This window comes from Prionailurus bengalensis, chromosome A2, assembly GCF_016509475.1.
Source record: "Prionailurus bengalensis isolate Pbe53 chromosome A2, Fcat_Pben_1.1_paternal_pri, whole genome shotgun sequence".
Taxonomy (NCBI): Eukaryota; Metazoa; Chordata; class Mammalia; order Carnivora; family Felidae; genus Prionailurus; species Prionailurus bengalensis.
The window spans coordinates 78,281,655-78,304,002 of NC_057348.1; the positions used below are offsets into that span (position 1 = coordinate 78,281,655).

The 22,348-nt window shown below is 45.5% G+C and overlaps 1 protein-coding gene across 4 annotated transcripts in view; it reads left to right on the top strand.

The window, feature by feature from the left end:
* Positions 1-22,348, top strand: part of ATXN7L1 (ataxin 7 like 1) — a 248,047-nt gene that overhangs the window by 123,335 nt on the left and 102,364 nt on the right. The gene's annotated exons all lie outside the window — the stretch shown is intronic.

Sequence of the window (22,348 nt, forward strand, 5' to 3'; positions counted from 1 at the left end):
TTTATTTTTGAGAGAGACAGACAGACAGAGCATAAGCAGGGGAAGGGCAGAGAGAGAGGGAGACATAGAATCCGAAGCAGACTCCAGGCTCTGAGCTGTCGGCACAGAGCCCAATGCAGGCTCTGTGAGATCATGACCTAACCTAAGTCAGATGCTTAACCTACTGAACCACCCGGGGCGCCCCTTACAGCCTCTTTTAGTGGCCCTTTTCTGGATGTGACAACTCTATGCACCTCTTTCCCCCACCTCCCCCAAAAACACCTCCAAAGACTACAACTCCTGAGCTTTCAAAATAAGGGCAGAATTAGGCTTAAACCCGTTATTTAAGAAAATGAAACCAGGGCACCTGGCTGGCTCAGTCGAAGGAGAATCGTGACTCTTGATCTCAGGGTTGTGAGTTTGAGCCCCACCTGGGGTGTAGAGGTTACTTAAATAAAACTTTAAAAAAAAGAAAAGAAAAGAAAAGAAAAGAAAAGAAAAGAAAAGAAAAGAAAATCAAACCACAGGCATCATCGAACTTTTTTTGAGATGGACTTTTCTTTCTCATTCTTGATTGATTTATGGAGTATTTTCATTTCACCCTTTCTTACTCCCCCAAGCTGTAACCACACCCTAAACTCGATTTTGAGCATTATCCACAGAGAACTCTTTTGATTCCCCTGGGAAATTCCCTCTGGAGCCCAACACCTCCAAACATCTCTCCACCAGTGCACTGGCATGTTTAGAGGGAATGCAAACCAATCTTAAGGTTAGCTTCCCTCTAAAATAATTAGCAAGACAACTGTAATAATGAACACGATAATGAGGGGTGGGGGTGGATTCCAAAGTGAAAGGCCAGTTCCTGGCTGCATCCCTGCCATTTCCTTCTGTCTCCTACAGAGAGTTTGAGAATTCTTTCTCCCACTGCCTGCCCCCCTCCCCAACTCAGGGCCTTTTGTGGTTTTTACTTGCCAGCATCTTTCAGGAAAGGGAAGTTTACTTTAATAGTCTGCCCTGCTGGCTCCTAAAACCACCTGACCTTCTCCTTGCTCTCCGGGGTGGGCCCACCTCCGAGGGCACAGAGGCAGCCCTGTCCACACTTGGCTCTGGGTTGTTTTGCTCAGATCATGTGTAGCAGCTCTCCAGAGCACTTTACTTGGCTAATAAAAGTTGGCAGAGATACGCGGCGCAAAAGTCCCCAGCCCCGGGCTTGAGGAGGAAGCCTCTAGAAGCAGGAAGGTGAGCCTTAGCTTTCTGGCTCAGGCATGCCCAGGCTCAGGTAGCCAGGAGGACGCCCAGCTGGGTCACTGTTTGGCAGGAGGATTCCTGTGATGTCCGTGTAACATCTGCATGGATCTCAAAGGCATAGCACCCGTCCGTTTGTGTGGTCCAACAGGCAACGTCTACTCGCAACAGGACTGCGGAATGATAGAAAGAACCCTCCCTCCGAGATGACAGATCCAACCTCCGCACCCCCTTGATACAGTAGAAGGACCCGAGACCTGCTGAGGCCATGTGGGTGATTTGCCCAGAGTCCCTCAGGTGGAGAGAGAGCTGGGCCGCTCCCCCAGGTGTCAAAGTCCAGCATTCCACCACTGCCCCTTGCCCCTTTTCACAAATACAGTGTCTCCTGGTAATTCTTATCAGGACTGTGGATGGCCAGGACATTAACAGGTCCAGCAGTCACAAGACCCTCAGACCTGGAAGAGTCGTGGCTCCCACCCAGGCTGGGCCTTGGGGTTGGGTGCACTTTTTTTTTTTTTTTTTTTTTAAACCACAAGTAATCCTTAAAGCTAATTTGCCTTTGTTTCTTCTTTCTCCGTCTTCCTTTCAGTTACTTTTTATTCAGGTCTCTAGGGGACTTTGCATATGTGGGATGTTTCTGGGAACTCTGACTGTAGGCACAAGATAAGTCTCTTAACCTCGATTATGATAAACTTTACCGAATGGTTTTATAGTTAAACAAAAGAAGTTATGGGGGTGCCTGGGTGGCTCAGTCAATTGAGCATCCAGCTCTTGATCTCAGCTCAAGTCATGATCTTGAGGTTTGTGGGATTGAGAATCCCTTGGGATTCTCTCTCTCTCTCTCTCTCTCTCTCTCTTTCTGCCCCTCCCCCCTTCTCTCTCTCTCTCTCTCTCTCTCTTTCAAAACGAATAAACTTTAAAAAACGTTACACACTGCACACTTAAAAAAAAAGTTATGTTCAAATCTGTATATCATGATTTTATATCTGTAACACATGTGTCTTCATATTGGTGGAAGTGTACCTTATAACATTTTATGGGAGGAAATGTGGATTTAATTGCAGGTAGACTTTTTTGCAAGAGCTGGAGGTTGTATGAGGAGTATGAGCTTCAGACAGAGGTCAGGGTCGAGGAGACAAATTTGAGACTTATTAGCATATAGGTGTCACTTAGAGCCCTGGGAACAGATGAGATTAGAACAGCTGCCCTACATGTTTCTTACCATGGTTCCTCAGGAGAAAAGGGAGGGAAGGACCCTGACACCGGGGCCTCTGCCCCCTTCAAACAGGTCCCCATCCATTGCCCCAAAGGCCGAAGGGATCAGTGTGCTGTCAGAGCTGTCACTCCTTTGCAGCCGAATGCATCGTATGGTCACGCGGCGTGGAGTCCAAGAAAGCACTGTGTTGGGGGGTCAGGACCCGGAACCCAGGGCCGGCTCAGGCACGTGTCAGCTGTGGGACCATGAGCCAGAGGCCCCTCTGCACCCGGGCACATCACCTGGAAGGGTTGGAATTGGGTGGTCTCTGAGGACCCTCCCACTCTAATGTTTGCCTAGGAGTCGAGAGCCCTGAGGCATCCAAACGATATCCTTACACACCAGCCATGTGAAAAACCACATTCAAAGGACATTCACAAAGTGAAAGGGAGACGGTGTGGTTGACTGTGGAGTGCTTTTCTGGAGGGGAAAGAAGGTAATTGCAAACTCACAGAAAAGTTGCAAAAAACAGTTCAACCTCCCCCGTATATATGTGTGTGTATATACATTTTCATGTTTTTATATATTATATTTTATAGATTTTTTTGAACTGTGTGAGAGTAACGTGCAAATACCATGTCCCTTTACCCCTAAATTTCAATGAGCATTTCCAAAAAAAAAGGGGGGTGGGGGTGGGATTCTCTTACATAACCATAGTACAGTTATCAAAATCAGGGAACTAACATCGCTAATGGAGACCTTATTCAAAGGTGGCCAATTACCTTGAATAGCCAAGAAAAAGTTAAACATCCAGGACTAGGTGTTGGGTTTAGTTGTCCTGTCCCTTTAGTCTCCGTGAATCGGGGACTGTCCTTCAACCTGCCATTTTCACAGCCCTTGACCCTTGTGAGTATGACAAGCTATTATCTAGTAGAATGTCCCTCAGTGTGGCTGGCCTCATGGTTACAATCGGGTTTTGTATTTGGGGCAGAAGGTGCTTTCAAGGGGGCAAGTTCTGAGTCTGAGACGTTGGGACAAGGACAGAGAGCAGGACAGTGCGACTCCTGTGAGGAAGAACCCTTTTGGTGGGGACCAGACAGCTCAGAAACGGGAGGGGAAACGGAAAGAGAATGTTCACCTGGTATGGACGCAGCACATGTTAAATACTTCCTGAGCTAAGGGCTAGCTCAGTCAGTTAAGCGTCCGACTTCGGCTCAGGTCGTGATCTTGCGGTCCCTGAGTTCGAGCCCCGCGTTGGGTTCTGTGCTGACCCCTCCGAGCCTGGAGCCTGTTTCAGATTCTGTGTCTCTCTCTCTCTCTGACCCTCCCCCGTTCATGCTCTGTCTCTCTCTGTCTCAAAAATAAATAAACGTTTAAAAAAAAAAAACAATTAAAATAAATAAATAAATAAATACTTCCTGAGCTAATAATTTGACAAGAAAAGGGACCCTCTCCAGGAGGTTTATTCCCCCCAATTATTCTGAGCAATTAAAAAAAATCGCTGCTCCGATGTAAGGCCTGCTTGGGAGACACGCTTCCCTTGCCTGCTGTCACTTAGTCTCAGTGACCTGAGGGCCCAAAGTGTTTCTCTTGTTTTACAAGTGGAAAAGCTGAGACCTAGGGAGCTCCTGCACTTGAGGGTGGAGTCAGGCCTAGGCCTCCGGCCCAGGCCCTTTCCACTCCACTGTGCAGTTTCAAACCCGGCAAGGGGTCTTCTCCCCAGCCCGCCCTCACTTTGCTCTGCTCACAACAAGGCTCGAGTGAAGGCTCCGGCTCTATTTTCCACTCATGTCAGTGATTGCTACTTGATGAATCTTCAGGATTGCTGTCAGCTAGAGCGTAATTTTCACAGACGCAAAGACCAATTTTGTTGTTGCTGGGGCGGAAAGATCTATTTCCTCCTAAGTGATCAGACAGATTTGGAGGGAACCCGTAACCGCTGGGGCGTCTCGCTGGCTAATTCTGAAAGGAAGCTGTGCCTCATCTGGCATTCTTAGCTTTTATGGCGGGTGGGTCAGAAGGCCGAGAGCCAGAGGCCCAAGGGCACTCATGGGGGCACCTCCTGGGCCACGCCCCCGTATCACTGTGACACTCATCAGTCTCTAAGGTGAAAAAACCTCTCAGTGATCATAGCTGCCTTTTCAGTGTCATCCTGAGGGGCACGTGGAACCTTGGAGAAATGTCCTTGTGGCCTTTACAGACGCAATGGCCATCACTTCCTTACTCAATGGAAAAGCCTCATTGAGAAGACTTCCTTCTTGTCAAGAACAAGGCTGCTCCCCCACTCTGCAACCCAACCCCAGCTCTTGGGGGCAGCAATTGGAGTACTGGATCTGAGTCTGCTCTGTGCAGCACTCTACCTAACCTCTTGGGGTTTCTGGCAGTGGGAGCCATGTGCTGAGTACCTAGGCCCCGTTCCTGGCCCAGTTATGTGATCATCTTTGGGTTTTCCTCTTCTCCATCCTTTATTTTCTGTCTGCCCTCCTTCTCCTCCTCCATGTTGCTCTCCTGCTCCTCCTATCCTCTCCCTGACTCTCTTAGTAAAAGCAGTAGCTATTATTTTGTACCAAAATCACAGACAGAGAATGGGGAAGCCGAGTCCCATGCGCCTCCGACCAGGAAAGAAGATCCATCAGATCCTAGTTTGGAAACCAATGACTTTGGCCTTAGGAGGCCTTGCTTTCCCCAGAGAAGCGTTCACTTCTTCATTTCCGCTGGAGGACCAGGGCTGGAAGTTGGGGTAGGGGTGTGGTGTGTTGAGAGGGGGAAGGGCAAGCAACTGGCCATGGGAAAGTATCCACTAGGGGTAGCTGTGGGATCACCAGCCAGCGACCAGCTCTGCAGGAGGGACCAGAGTGTGTGTGTGTGTGTGTGTGTGTGTGTGTGTGTGTGTTATGGGAACTGGGGGGCCTTTTAAAATTCAAATTTGAAATAGCTTTCCTGGAAGTGTAAATATGGAACAATTAAACCGATCTTAGATAAATGGTTCGGAATGTGAAATGGGTTAAGAATGGAAGTATTTAGAACAACAGATGCCCCAGGATAAGCCCTCAGGCAAGTGGTAACCATTTTTTTGTGTGTGTGGTGGCTAAGGGCATGTATTCTCCAGCCAGGTTGCCTGGGTCCACATTCCAGCTCTAACATTTCTAGTTGTGCAGCCTTGAGGAAGCTCCTTTATGCCTCTGTGTCTCAGTTTCTCTATCTGTAAAATGGATATGACTCAACAGTACCTATATGAGAGGATTGTTGTAAACATTCATGAAAATCAAATGAATTCTCGTCCATAAGGCACTTAAGGCATGGATTAAACAACCATGCAAGAGTTATTACCTGCTGTACTGGTCAGTGAGAAGCTCACCCCTGGATTTTGCTCATATCCAGACATATTTGAGAACATCAACAAAGAGACTGGTGATCTTGAACTTAGAACACAAGCTGTATTTCAAGGCTAGGTCCCTGCACCAGATAAAGCAGGGCTTCTCCACCATGTGGTACATCACACAAGAGACAGAATGCTCTTACTCTCCTGAAAGTTCTAGTTCTTCAGGGAAGACATTTGGGTCACTTTGCCTTGTTGCGTAACAATGTGTTCTTTGAACAAGGATCTGACACTGCATCAGTTTCTCAGGTCTGCTATAACAAAATACCACAATAGAAATTTATTGTCTTACAATTCTAGAAGCTAGACATCTGAGATCAAGGTGTCCGCAGGGTCCCTTCCTTCTGAGGGCTGGGGGGAGAATCTGTTCCATACTTCTTCCTAGCTTCCTAGCTTCCTAGACCTTCCTTGACTTGTAGATGCCGCACCCCAATCTCTGCCTTTATTTTCACATGGTGTTCTCCCTGTGTGTATCTGTCTCAGTGTCCAGATTTCCCTTTTCTGAGGACACAGTCATTTTTTTTTTTTTGAAAGAGAGAGACAGTGTGTGCATGAGCAGGGGAGGGGCAAAAGAAGAGACAGAGAGAGAGAGAGAGAGAGAATTTTAAGCAGGATCCATATACAGTGCAGAGCCCAACGCACAGCTCGATCCCACGACCCTGGGATCATGACCTGAGCTGAAATCAAGAGTCAGACCCTCAACTGACTGAGCCACTCAGGTGCCCTGAGTACATAGTCATATTAAATTAAGGCCCACCCTCAGGACCTCATCTGTAATTTGACCTATTTACAAGAAAGGTCACAGGCACAGGTACTGTGGGCTAGGACTTCTAACATCTTTTAGGGGAATATGATTCAACCTGTAGTTCTCCCAATCCCTCAACCCTTCACATCGGAATTGATGAAAGTGCCTTCCAGCTGGCGGATCCATCATTCCCACTTACCTCCCACACGGTGGGTAAAGAATCATTCCCCCCGCTGCATTTTCCCCACGGAGGCACTTATTTCATTCCTGATACTGTGATCAGAAAAGAACATCAGGCCCTGTTGGGTCAGAATCGAACGCCATCAGCAGCATGTTGAAAGCCAAGCCCATACAAGGTTGTAGGGAGAGGGGATGACCTGGTTCCTGGGTAAAGAAAACTAAGGCTCTGTTTTGTGTGAGGGACTCTCCATTGGCCCAGTGCTCTGGCTGAAGTTCAGAGTGGCCAACTGGGGTCGTTTGAGTTTTCTGTGGGCTCTTTTCCTGTATCCAGAGGAGGCCACACAGTGCGGCAGAATTAGCATTTGGATTGGCGCGTCATGTCTGCTCTGCTCCTTCCCAGCTGTGTGAACTTGGACCTGGCTCTCTGGAGCTTAGTGTTCTCACTAGTCTACCGAGGAGGAAGCTGGACTCACAATGAAGTGACTTTTGACTGAGGTCAAAGGTATATGTGGCTTTATCATATTTAATCCTCACAGCAAGCCGCTAAAATGGGTGTTGTTATCCCCATTTCATAGTTAGGAAACCTCAAAGAAATTAAAGGCCCACATTTTTTGGTGTTAGGTGACCTCCACATCTTCAGCTCCTAGGTCCGTAGTTTTCCATCCCACTGTGTAGTCTAATTACTTGGGAGAACTTTGGGTTAGAAGCCTAGCATGTCTCAGAGTAGGGCCTTGGTACTGTACTTTTCAAGAACTCTCTGGATAATTCTGATGTGTTTCCAGTGTTGAGAACCACGGCTTTAAATGTTCTACAAATCTCCCCTGGTCTGTAAGCTATATGAGTGCACATTGCCTCTGAAGTTGTTGCTAAATTTCTCAGCCTGGAGTCGTGGGCCGCCCACTGACCTCTTTTCTCATGTCCAACTTCCCCAACCAAAACCCCTTTCTTGTGGTTTCACACCTTGTCATCCACTGCCCCTTGGACCCTTCCAGGAGATTGGTCATTACAGAGCTTTATGGCCTCTACCAGACAGTGCTTCCAGATTCTGGCTTTCTAGCCCTGACAAAGTCATCAGCAATTGTGTACCTAGGCTTTTCAAATTGTCTTCTGAGCCCACTAGCGGATCATGAAAACAATAAAGCAATACAGTTAAAAATAGAGAAGGGGCACTGGGTGGCTCAGTCACTTAAGCAACTAACCCTTGATTTCAGTTCAGGTCATGATCTCACGGTTCATGGGTTCGAGCCCTGTGTCTGGCTCTGTGCAATAGCACAGAGCCTGCTTCAGATGGTCTGTCCCCCTCTCTCTGCCCCTCCCCAGTGCACGTGCATGTGTGTCTGTGCTCTCTCTCTCTCTCTCTCTCTTTCACAAAAATAATAAACATTTAAATCCTTTTTAAAAATCAGTATTATTAAATAAATAAAATAGAGAAGAAAAGAGAAAATAGAGTAGATAACATAGTAAGGTGTTTTGGAGATAGATATAAATATAGACAGGTATATAGATGATTATAGATATAGATATAGATAAAGATATAGATATAGATATAGAAATATAGATAGGTCTTAGTACTTAGTACTTAGTGAGTTACAGTGCAGACAAAAATATTTGAACTGCCCTATACTGACATATACTTACCATTGCTTTCAGAAAAAGGGAAGAAAATGCTTCTCCTCAAGTGCATAGAATGTTAGAACGAGAGACCTAGAGGTCACCTAGTCCACGGATCCCCAAAACTGCTGCCAGCCAGCTGCATGAGGGTCTTCTAGAAAACTTGTTAAAAATGCCGAATCCTCAGGCCCAGCCCTGGGAATTAAAATTCACTTGATCCAAGAAAGTATATTTTCTTATTCTGAGTTTCATGAACCACTGATCTAATCTACTTTCTTCATTTGACATTGAGTGCCGTGCCCAAGGTCACACAGCTCATGAGTGGCAGAGCTGGGATTCTCCACCCCTAGCACTCCCCCATCATTCTATTCCACAGGCCTCTAGGGAAGACCTAACCCGGAATACATGGTGCAGTTACCTGAAAATGGTTTTGTTTCAAAATGGGTGCCCTGGCCCCACCCCAGACCAATTAAGTTACAACCCCTGGGGGTGGACCTGAATGTCTGGCCATATGGGAGCCTTTTACAAACTTTAGTGTGCATATGAGTCCCATGAGGGTCTTACTAAAATGCAGATTCTGTTTCTGTGGTCTAAGGTAAGGTCTAGGATTCTGCATTTCAAAATGGGCTCCGCTGATGCTGGTCCAGGGGCCATACTTTGTGCAGCAAGTCCTTAAGTGTGGTCCCAGGTCCCCAAGAGTCTGCAGACCTTCACACATCTGCCAGTCTCTCCCTTGCCTGCCTCAGTTTATACTCACTGGATTTGCATTTGCTTACTCTTCAGCAGTGATTTTCCACTGTATCATTTATCAGAGTTGGCCTCCCTACCCACACTTTAATGTATCTTGACCCCAGGGACCTTGGTTCCAAATTCTTCACCCTTGCCCTCCTCAACCCGTCTACCAAATACCATGTTCTTCTCTAGCTGAGCTCTATCAGCAAATAGTCAACGGCACATCTGCTAAGTAGGGAAAATCATTTCTTTTTTTTTTTTTTAAGTAATCTCCATGCCCAACTTGAGGGGGCTTGAACTCACAACCCCAAGATCAAGAGTAATTTGCTCTATCGACTGAGCCTGCCAGGCACCCCATTCCTAAGTAGATACAAAGGTATACCAGAACCATACCCACAGCCCTTCCTGGAGGAGCTTGCTGTCTGATAGGGAAGGTAACACATGTAAAAGTCACTGTAACTCATGCCTGCAGAGAGGCACAGGTACTATGTGTAGAGGTTAAGAGTGTGGAGCCAGATGGCCTGGGTTTGAATCCCAACTCTGCTAGTAGCCATGTGGCCTTGGACAAATGACTGAGCCTCAATTTTCCCGATTCTAAAATAAGGACAAGAATAGTATATAATCCACAGGATTGTTTTGAAGAGTAGATGAACTAACAGATATAAAGTGCTGGTACACAGTGTAAGCCGTATGTCAGTGCTAGTATTATTTAATTACGGGAGGAGAGAATTGACAACAGCGTTATGACATGCTAGAGCTTGAAGGATTCCAGAGTTGGAGAAAAGGCATTCACAGTGGTGGGAAAAGCATGAGCAGAGGTACAGGGGCTGACATTCAAGGACATAGGGAGCCTGGAGTTTAGCTTGACAGGTACCACCGTGGTGCCTGAAGGCAACAGAGGCTGGTGGGCTCAGAATGCCCGTTGATGTCAGGTGGTGGAAAATCCTCAAAGGCCATACTGAAACATCCAGATTTTATTCTTGTAGCAGGGCTAATCCTGGGAGATCTTTTAAATATATCTTTTCATATAGAAGTGTGTTGTTGCTCTGAGTAGAATGGAAAAACCATTCACCTCTTTCGGTTAATTGTGGTTATTTTCTTCATCTCTCTTCACGTCTGCCTTGCGGGGTTGACACAAGCTTCTGTCATTGAGTGAACACTCAAGGCAGTTAAGTGACCTGGAGCCAGGTCATGAACAGAGTCACATAGCATGGAATCCATCTAACCTTGGAACTCACAGCCCCGAGTCTTTGGCCACTCTCTGCTGGTGGGATCTTGTCACCTCCCAGCCATAGAACTCTTAGAAGATTATTCACTCTAGTTAAGAGCTTTGAGCAGGAACACTGTTGGTCTTCCTTTCCCCTCCCCCTGAATTCTTAACCCTAGAATAATATACTCAAATGGCAGGCTAATTCTAAGCTCACACACAGGTCAGTAGGCAGCATATAGGGCTGCTGGCAAGTTGTGTAACTTCTCTGCACACCTAGATGTAAGGAATTTGTCTGTAACGTAAGGGTCATAAGAGTACCTCTTTCACTGAATTGTCATGAGGGTTAGATGAGTTAGTGCAAATAAAGCAGTTAGAACCCTGTGCCGATCACATGGTCAGTGACCAATAAGCATGAGCTCTTATCATTACAATACAAGAAATGTGAAAAGCTCATGGTCTGCAGCATTAGAACGACAAAGAAAATGTAATTACCAATTGGGAAAAGGACAAAAGAATTGTAAAAGCATCGTATGTGACATTCTATGGCAATAAATTTGAAACTCTGGAGGAAATGCAGAATTTCCTAGCAAAATATAAATGATCAAACTATTGCCCCCAAAGAGGTAGAACACCTGACTTGACCAATAATTATGGGATACTTCAGGAAGCTTATTAAAGAGATGCTTTTTTAAAGGCCTTCATTGTCTTATAACTGGATACTATCTCGTCTTCAAAAACCAGGAATATTCTTTGTCATTCAAACTGTTTCAGGTCATAGAATAAGACGAAAATTTCCCTCGATTCATTTTATGAAGCCAGCATGAACTCAGTATTTAAACATGAAAGGCATACGCCTCTTCTATCTCAAAAGCTTTGAGGGAAAAGATGACCCTAACAAAGAAAGATGGGCAAGAAAGCAAGACTCGGTGTGCACCAGAGCACTTGGCCTACAGCAGCAAGTTGTCAGCTGAAGGTGTGTAAGAATCACTGGGGCACACCAGGCCCCACTCCCAGAGATACTGATTTCATTCGTCTAGGGAAGCACTGGGCCATGGATATGCTTTTCAAGCTCCCCAGAACCGCTGCTTTAAGGTTACTGGAAATTACATAAGTCCACAAAGCCTCGTTTGTGGTTCCAAACTATCTCAGCACAGCAGCAGTTCAGGGAGAGACTTTTAGCCAAACCTTTGACATGATCAGGGCCAGAAGAGGCAGCCATTGGCCGTGGACATGCCAAGCCTCCCATCAGAGCCTAAAGGAGTCCACAAAGCTCCAAGTGCTGTGGCTTGAGAGACCAAAGACCTAGCCAGCAACAAGGCCACCTGTATTGGTGAGTTCTGAGCCAGCAACCCTGCCAGCTGCAAAGGAAGGCCAGGAAAGCCCACAGAGGGTTTTAATCTCTGGAATCCAAGGGGATTGTAATGATAGACCTGTTCATATGATGCTGCAAGGTAATTAAGCACACATGGTAAGCAGTTCCGTAAATAATCAATTCACAGCGTGCACACACTCAATCCACGCTTCTGGCTTCTCCTTCATCCGTCCCCCAGTTCCTGTGATGAGAACCAGCATGAACAGCACTGTGACCACCCAGGCTGAAGCCTCCTCAGACAGTCCCGTCAGCTCCAAAGAAGAGGGAGGGATGTCCTAGATCCGTTTTCTAGTAGTTGGGGGTCCCTGACCAGGGACCCTGGAACCCCTTTCAACCACCCATCCTCTCAGATGCTAGTTTTATATCTGTCTTCAGTCCCAGTGTCAGGTGTAAATCTACTTTCTGTCCTTTGTTTCATTAAATAATAACAATGAGGCAACTTGAACAGTTTTTACCATAAGACAATATAAAAAAATGAATAGGTTGTTGGCTCAGGTTTGATTAATTAACAGAGGAGAAACGCAAACTATATTCCTGTGTGTATCATACCACTTGCATCCAAGTAAAATAACCAGCAGGAAATCTTACCGGGTTCTCAGAGTGACTGCATCATTAAACAAAGTAAAAGAACACACAAAAAATTCCAAGGAGCAGTGGTGAATGGTACAGTGTCTGGGGTTTGCTTTATAATAATCCCGAAAAGGCACTTTGGGGTGGGAGTAGATAAAATAGGAATGGCAAAATATTAATTCTTGAAACCGGGTGGTGGGTCCACGTACATTTGTTGTGCTTTTCTCCTTTTGTGTATGTTTGAAATTTTCCCATAAGAAAAAAGAAAATAATACAGGAAGAGTCAACATGTTGGTAGGGATGAGCTTGCATCGCGCCTAACGGACAGAAGAGGCTGGACCCTGAAATACATGAGGGAAAGTCCCCAGAAAGGGACTGGTGTCTCTGTGCAGATAAGCTTCTCAGGCTGCATGCTGTGGGCAGTGCCTGTGTTGACACTCAGGGTCTCCCTGACTCACAGCAGGTGCTCTATACAAGGTAACCCCCAGATAGCATCATTACTGTTACAGATGTTGCTATTGCGTGGCCCAGGACATGGGGATCCAATGTGAAAGAGGCTGAGGAAAAAAGAATCTCTCCTAGGTATTTAATCTGAAATCATTTAGCCCTTATATGGGAGAACACCCAGAAGAGGGACGAGTCTTTGTCTCCATAGAATAAATTTGCCAGCTCCGTCTGGAAGCTTCCACCTTTTCAGTTAAGGCTGACAATTTCATGCACCCCATCAGGAAGTGAGAGCATAAATATAGCAGCTAGGAAATTCCAGAGCTTATGGAGAAATCCAGTCATGGCTCTAGAAAGGATATTCTCATATGTATTCTGTCTTCACTTGCTCCCTCGGCCTCTTGCTCTGTCTCATATTCTCTTCTTTTTTAAACTCTCTCTCTCCCCTTCTTTCTCTCTCTCCCCTTTCTCTCTCTTCCCTTCTTCCCTCCATCCCACCCCCAATTATTCACTTTGATTAGACTTTGGAAGGCTTACAATATCTTCCCTTTGAAGAAGGCCTTGCCTGGTCAATGATGTTTATGTGTCAACATTCAGGAATCACTTTCATTTACTAGCAAGCTCCATCTTATAAGAAACTCCAGAGCCGGCCAAGTCAAGGTTTTTAAAAAAATATAAAAGGAGACTCTGAGAGCTGTGAAAGCTTTAGAATAGTACACAATAGCCAACAGACCCTCAGCTGGAGGGGAGGCCAGGGTGGGAAGAGCTGGTGCATGCTTGAATCAAATGTTAACCAAAGATTATTGATGGTCTACTTAATCTGCAAAGGATTACCTTGACAGGAATTGGGCTGCCTCTCCTGATTTTTGTCCAACCGTAGAATTTTTGAGTGATGGCAGCTCAGCCCCGCCAGCAGCAGCAGCTGCCTCGGGCTGTGAGGCCTACTGAGAAGCAGGCTGAGGAAAAGATCAAGTTTGGGTTTTTGTTTTGTTTTGTTTGTCTGTCTGTCTGTCTGGGGGCGGGGGGGAGGGAGTGTTTTTGTTTTTAGCACTTGCTGCTTGAGAATCCCGCATCTGTATTTAGGATTTTGCCGTGTCACGAGCACATTTATTTTGGGGTCACCTCCTTGGATGCTCCCAGCAGCACTATATGGCAGGCTGTCCACGGGTCTCAAACCTTTGTTTACAAGTGAGAAAACTCACGCTCAGTGTTTAATGATTTTTCAGGGTCAAAAAATAGTCAGCAGCAGAACTACAACTAAATTGAGGCACCCGGGTGGCTCAGTCAGTTAAGTGTCTGACTCTTGACTTCGGCTCAGGGCATGATCTCACGGTTCATAGGTTCAATCCCCACATCAGGCACTTTGCTGACAGTGCAGAACCTGCTTGGCATTCTCTCTGTCCCCCTCTCTGTCTCCCCACCTCCCCTGCTGGCGGTCTCTCTCTCTCTCTCTCTCTCTCTCTCTCTCTCTCTCTCAAAATAAATAAATAAACTAAAAAAAAAAAAAGATTGCCTTAAAAAAAAAAAAGGACTACAACTGAATTTTTCAGCTCTCTGCCATTAGAGAGAAAGACCAAGGGATGTACCAAATACTACTTAAACATGCAGTCTCGGGCACTTAGCAGGGCCTCAGAAGGATCAAATGGATAAATGGATGGATGGATGGATGGATGGATAAATGAACAGAACTCCCAGATACTGGGAACTGGGTTTTATATTCACCTTTGAACCCTTGGTGCCCACCACAGTGCTTTGACACTTCGTAAATATTTGTTGAATGAATAATCCACTTATGATGTGTATACTTTTGTACAAAGACAAGTAAGAGTTTGTGGAGAAGGTAACGTTTTGAGCTTTAAAGAATAGAAGGGACTGCGTAATACAACGTGAGTGTAATTATTACTATTTATCAGCACATATTATTTACCATACTGCAATGTAGAAAACCTCCCATGCGTTCACGTATTCATTCCAGAGATATTACTGAGTATCTGCTAAGTACTAAGTTCCAGCCTAGGTACTGATAATAAACAGTGCACACACAAAAAAAAGTGGTCTCTGCTGTCACAGAAATCACTTTCTATTTGGGGATAACAGATGATAAGCAACTAACTAGACAGCATTGTTAATACAGAGAAAGGAAAAACTAAGCCAGTGAGGGGAACATAGCGTTGATGTAGGGGTTGCTATTTTAGCCACAAGGCCTTTCTGATACTGTGACATCTAAGCAGAGACACAAAAGAAGTGGTGAGGACAAGTCATGAGGATTTTCAAAGGAAGAGCATTCCAGAAAGAGGAACAGGAGGTGCAAAGGCACTGAGGCAGGAGTGTGCTTGGTGGATTTGAGGAACAGCTGTGACCCCAGTGTGATGGGAGGGGAAGAAACGAAGCAGATAGTTACAGGAGATTAAAGGATCTTGAACAGAAGAGTGATGGAATCTCCCCAGGCCTTCCCTGCTCTGGCTCTCACCAGCTATTGCCCACATCTAAACCAGTAGCTAGTGGGATGAGTCTGGGGCTGACGGGGTAAACTGTGAGTTACACACAAGGCACACAAAGACCCTACCCCACCTAATATAGGCTCCAGCTTGCTTAATATTGACCTACAAATATGCCCATATGGGCCTCTGCACACTTGACTTGCCAAGGCCTCAGCAGCCATCACTGGGTGCTACAAGGCCTTGGCGGCCAACTGCCCCATGCAGCTACATCCCAACTACAAATTCATTTCAGCTGTCATCTCAAGTAGTTGGCCTCCTAGTCCTAAAATCTCTCTCAAGGAAGAAAATTTCATGATCTATCCTTGTAAATGTGAAATCTGTACTTAGATTTTGGGTTGTTTTTAGAAGGAACAGGAAGTAATGTATAAATTAAAAGAACACTTTTTTGGGGGCGCCTGGGTGACTCAGTCAGTTAAACGTTCTACTCTTGATTTCAGCTCAGGTCACGATCTCATGGTTTGCGAGTTCCAGCCCTGAGATGGGCTCTGTGCTGTCAGCCTGCTTGGGATTCTCTCTCTCCCCCTCTCCCTGCCCTTACTCCACTTGTGCTCTCTTTCTCTCTCTGAAAATAAATAAACTTAAAAAAAATTAAAAAGAACACTTATAATAGACTTTATTTTTTAGGGTAGTAGATTTATGGAAACATTGGGAAAATAATACAGAAAGTTCCCGTATACCCCACACCCAGTTTCCCCTATGATTACATCTTACACTAATACAGAATATGTATGGTACATTTGTTACAATTATTGAACCTTACTGGTATTATTATTAACTAAAGTCCATGGTTTTTCCAATTTCCTTAGTTTTTTACCTAATGTCTTCATGTTCCAGGATCTCACTGGGGATACCACATTATGTTTGGTTATCACATCTCCTTAAGCTTCCCTCAGCTCTGCCAGTTTCCCAGATCTTTCTTGTTTTTTGTGACCCTGACAGCTTCGTGGAGTTCTGGTCAAGGAAGTCTGTAGGCACGCACCCTATTGAAATTTGTCTGATCTTTTTTTCTCATAACCAGACTGGGGTTGTGGGGCTTGAGGGTAAAGACCACAGAGAATGCCATTTCATCACATCATGTCAAGGGTGATATACCTCAGCATGGTTTATCACTGTTGATGTTGACCTGGATCACTTGCCTGAGGTAGCATTGGTCAAGTTTCTCCACTGCAAAGTTATTCCCCCCACCTTTTCCATACTGTAGTCTTTGGAAGGAAGTCACTATGCACAGCCAACACTTAGGAAGTGGGAAGTTGTGCTCCCCCTCCTTAAGGATGGAGTGTCTACATATATTATTTGGAATTCTTTTGAAAAGGAAATCTCTGTCTTCTTCCCCATTAATTAATTAATTAATTAATTAATTAATTATTCAATCACTTATTTATATCACTATGGACTCACGGATCATCATATTTTGGGTTCCAACCCAATGCTACTTTATTTTTTGCTCAAATTGCTCCAATTTTGGCCATTGGGAGCTCTTTTCATTGACTCCTGTGTTCTTTTGCCAGGCACCCATCATTGTAGGGATTTGGAGGGTTTTTCTGTTTGTTTGGGGAGGTGGTGAGCTCTTCCTTATTTTTTGGCCCTACCAGATACTCCAGGCGTCATCTTGTCTATCTTGCCCCTGTCCTGGAATTAACCATTTCTCCAAGGAGCCCTGGTTCCTTTTACTGAAGAATGGTATTAGAAACCAAGATCTGGGTCCAAGGTGTGCTCACTGCTACTAGGATGATGTTGCTTCTAGCCCCTCTCAGCTGACAGCATGAGAAAATATGTGTGTATACTAACTTGTGTATATATACATATTTATAAATATTTCTATGTATAACCATCTGTAAGGTAAACAAGAGTTCATGCTGATGTCTCCAACTCTTTTAAAAAAAATTTTAACATCCATCTTTGAGAGAGAGAGAGAGAGAGGGCACATGCATGCATGAGCAGGGAAGGGGCAGAGAGAGGGAAGTAGAGGATCTGAAGCAGGCTCCTTGCTGTGGGTGCAAACTCATGAACCATGAGATCATGACCTGAGCCGAAATCAAGAGTTGGCTGCTTAACTGAGCCACCCAGGCACCCCTGATGTCTCCAACTCCTGTCTGTTACCACATGGATCATTGTGACTTACCTATAAATGTCCACTCCCAACAGTAGAAAACCTGGCTTTCACCATATGCTGTCTATATAACTGTTCAAGTCCAGTCTGCATCTCCAGCAGTATCAGAATTGTTAACCAGTTGCCCCCATGAGAAACAACTTTATCTACTAGAATATAGTGTAGTTTCTTTTGTCTTTAGTCTTACACACTCCACTCCTTTCCAAGGTTACTTAGGTCAATACATTTCCCCAGCCCTCTTCAATGAGGTGGTTTCATACATTTGTAATACGGGTTAGACTCTCTTAGCACAGTCTGCATCCCTCCCTGAGATCTAACGGGACACTTTTTTTTTTTTAAGTAAACTCTACACCCAATGTGGGGCTTGAGCTCATGACCCCAAGATCAAGAGTCGCATGCTCTACCAACAGAGCCAGCCAGGTACCCCTAGGGGACACTTTTCTTTTAAGATTTTATTTTTGTGAGTAATCTCTACATCCAACGTGGGGCTTAAACTTTCAACCCCAAGATCAAGAGTCGCATGCTCGGGTGCCTGGTTGGCTTAGTTGGTAGAGCTTGCAACTCTCGATCTCAAGACCCACCTTGGGGGTAGAGATTACTTAATAAATAAATAATTTTAAAAGAAAAAGAGTTGCATGCTCTACTGACTGAGCCAGCCAGGTGCCCCAGGGGACACTTTTTTTTTAATGTTTTATCTTTAGCTAGGATAATAAATTCACAGAGAACAACTACCATAAGAAACAAAGTGGTACATTCATACCTGTTTTTCATTGCCTTGGTTTGAAAAAAAAAAAAAAAAGTAATTCCCACATTACACAAGTAATACTTTCATTATAAGTTAAAGTTAGCTCGGGGCGCCTGGGTGGCTCAGTTGGTTAAGCATCCAACTCTTGATTTTGGCTCAGGTCATGATCTCACCGTTTTGTGAGTTCAAGCCCTACGTCTGGCCCTGTGCTGACAGCATGGAGCCTGCTTGGGATTTTCTGTCTCCTTCTCTCTCTGCTCCTCCCCTGCTCACTCTCTCTCTCTATCTCTACCTCAAAATAAATAAACTTAAAAAAAAAAAGTTAAAGTGAACTACTTAATACTACTTTAATACTACTCCAAGCCCTGTTTGCCTCCTTCGTGCTGTTCATCTGGCATATGTCTATGCTCACTTTTTTTCTTGTACATATCCTCACATATGTACCCGTAGAAAATGTGCGGTATTGCTGTGTGTGTTCTAACATGAATGGCATCACACATAACTGCTGCAGCTCTTTTCTTCAGACCATTCAGCTTCGATATCTTTCGTGTCTGTGTGTGTCTGGGTGTCCTGCGAGTGCCACTGCATACGATGGACATGTTGGTTACAACTGTGCGGTCTTCCCCTACTACAGTCTCAAGCACTGCAGTGACACTCTTGTACATGTACAGGCCCTTCTCTAGGAACTGCTGGGTCATAGAAATACACACTTTCTGTAACAGCTCCTGTCAAACTGCCTGTCAGCATACTCAAGCTAGAGAAAAAAATCATGTTCCATATTATGTGGGTGAGTAGGACAGAGAAGAGAATCAGATTGCCAATTTCTAATTTGTCTCTAATGTTTCTCTCCAGAGAATAGTAACTAGGGGGTAAGATTCACTGTGTGTTATTTAAAAGAACCTCATGCTGTGATGATTTCCAGTGCTTTTAAAATGTTAATAGTTAAATTATTAGAAGAGGGACAGTGTGGTACAGAGGTCTACTGGGCGTGCTCTCGGTCTCTGATTCTAAGTAGATGTTTCAGCAATTGTATGACTCTTCCCAAACTCCTTATCTGCTTGACAGGGGCCTGGGGACACCACGGGCACAGAAGGACCAAGATGGGAGACACAAGGGGAGATTCTTCATGGCTTCTCTCGTGCTCTCGATGAGGAGGAAGCTCATGAGTTCATTCAGATGATCATGCTTCATCCTCTACTAAGGGCTGGCCCCTGGGATGGCCTTGTGGCATCCAGTTATTGACAGGCTAGAAATTCCCAGAAGCCACATCTGGGATCTGCATCGACAGAGGCAGCCTCTGCATTTTTGCGCCCTCATTTCCCATTCGTTGAGTGTCTGTTGGGTGCGGGCAGGAAGCCCAGCACTGGAGAGACAGAGGTGAGGGTAACAGCTGGCCTGAGTTTGCTCACCCCTGGCTCAGCCAGCCATCACCTCGGACTCTCGTCTCAGTCTTGGTTTGCTCATACTAAGGGACTTCTGAGAAGGCACTGAGACGGGAGATATGTTAAACATCCTTAAAGAATGTGAACGGGGGATTCCATCCTCTCACATGTTCCAGATGTGCACCATTTCCAACTTCACTCTCTCAGCCCTCCTTGTGCTCCCAGAATGATTTCCTAGGTGAGTGGGAGTTTGGATGGATGTGTGAAAGCTAATAACTTGCTGTGCTGCTATTTGATCAGATGTGGAAAAATTAAAGTTGCTCACAGTGTCCCTGTTCTGATTAATCAGAATCGGGTATATGCTTCACATTCAAAGAGCAGATTCCCTACAAAGCAGGCTCTACTCACACAACCTGTCAACTGTGGGAAATCATAGATGGTGCCCTCTGAGGAGGAGGCAGGGAAGGATTCAGACAGATTTTTTTTTAAGGTTTGCGGAGGATCTTTCATTAGAACACTAATCATTGGGGGTTTATTCTCCCAGTGGTCCTCTAATTTGCCACAACTGGCTTCAGAGTGGGGATTGCAGAAACGGAGGGAGACTGGTTGTTTCCATTTACTGTTTTATAGCTTTTCTCAGAGCAGAGGCAATTTCTCTGGTTTCATCATTGGTCACACAGTACATTCTCTTCTCTCCTCAACTCTGTATTCTGGAACTTGTTCGTTCATCCTGCCTAAGGGGTTGAACTGTGCCCCCTAAAAAAAGGACATGCTTAAATCCCACCACTCCCACCTGTGAATGTGACCTTATTTGGAAATAGGATCTGCAGACACAATCAGGGTAAGATGAGGTTGTACTGGATTAGGGTGGGCCCTAAATCCAATGACTGGTGTCTTTAGGAGAGAAAGGAGAGTAGGGCACCTGGGTGGCTCAGTCAGTTAAGCATCCACCTCTTGATTTCGGCTCAGGTCATGATCTCGTGGTCGGTGGTTTCGAGCCCCACGTCGGGCTCCAAGCTGACAGTGTGGAACCTGCTTTGGATTCTCTCTCTCTCTCCCCCTCTCTCTCTGCCCCTCTGCTGCTCACACTCTCTCCTGTCAAAATAAACTAAGAAAGAGAAAGGAGAGAAAGGTTGGGACACAGAGACACACAGGGAAGAAGGCCATGTGAACCTAGAGGCAGAGATTGGAGTGATACAGCCCTAAGCCCAGGGATGGCAGGGATTCCTGGTGACACCAGGTGTGAGGGTGACCACCAGCTAGGAGGTCCCTCACAGCCTCCAGAAGAGACCCACCCTGCCAACACCTTGATTCCAGAATTCTGGCCTCCTGAACTGTGAAAAAATAAATTTCTGTTGCTGTAAGACACCAGGTTGCTGGTACTTTGTTGCAAGCAGCCCTGGAAACTCTTACAACCCGACTTTTGGTTCTCTTGAAAAAGGAGGCTTTGAGCCCAAATATCCTGTTTCCAACAAAGACAGATTCAGGCCCACATCTAGCAATGGACTTTCAGTTCCAAAATCTAGCCTTCTCCTGTTCTCCCAGTTTTGCAGCAAAATCAAGTGCCCATCAAGTATTTCGGTGGCTGCGTGGACATTTGGAAGTCTGTTGGCCCTGACTATGTACTCCCCACTGTGAAGTCTGTTGACCCAGGTCAGCTGCCCAGCCTAGCGTAGCAGCGGCTACGGCCTGGGGGCAGAACCGAGGCCTGGGGGCGGGACTACAGTCCAGAAACAGGCCAAACAGGAAGGGTTTTGACCTCCTGGCCCTACAGCATTCACACGGAAGAGACTACAGGGCCATAGACCATCCTGGTTTGTACCAACCCGAAACACAGGGCTTGATCACAGAATGCATGCACTGGAGCCAGGAGTGGGCTGGCAACCTAGTCTTGGTTCTCTATGGCTGGCGTTTCCCTTCAACGGATCCATTCAGGATCCACTGAATCTTCCATAATATCATAAAATCTTAGAGCTGTAAAAGACCTGAGGTATGATTCAATCCAACTTTCCAGCCCGTTTTATTTATAATAATACCATCTGCTATTTGTTAAATAACAATACAAATAATACCAAGTACTTACTGAATACATACTGTGTGCCAGAAATTTTCTGAGCGCTCTGTGTATATTAACTTATTTAATCATTACAATAACACTTTGCCATAGGGACTCTCATTCTGCCCAGCCTGTAGATGAGGAAACTGAGGTACAGAGAGAAAAAGAACCTGTGCAGAGAGCAACAGCTCACAGATGGCAGAATCACATTTGCCTCACCCCTAGCGGTCTGAGCCCCCCACTCTGCAGAGATTCAACGCGATATGCCTTACTTCACCTATCCAAAGAGCTAGAGCATCAAGATCTGGAACCACAGTACCTGAAAACCAGAAGTTGGGGCTATATCTTCTTCTTGCTTGTTTTTTTTTGTTTTTTTTTTTTTTAGTTTATTCATTTATTTTGAGAGAGAGAAAGAATGCACCTGAGCAGGGGAGGAGCAGAGAGAGAAGGAGACAGAGGATCCCAAGCAGGCTCTGCACTGTCAGGGCAGAACCCCATGTAGGGCTCAAACTCACAAACTGTGAGATCATGACCTGAGCCAAGATCAAGAGTCAGACGCTTAACTGACTAAACCACCCCGGTGCCCTGGGACTTTGTCTTCTTAATATAGACCCAGCTGTATGCACAAGTACATGTGGAGACATATGCATGCCCGTGCACACAGACACACACTCACATACACACACACACACACACACACACACACACACCTCTTTTTTAATTTTTTTAATTTTTTTTTTATATTTGAGGGAAAGACAGCATGAGCAGGGGAGGGGCAGAGAGAGAGGGAGACACAGAATCTGAAGCAGGCTCCAGGCTCTGAGCTGTCAGCACAGAGCCTGACGTGGGGCTTGAGCTCAGGAACTGTGAGATCATGACCTGAGCTGAAGTC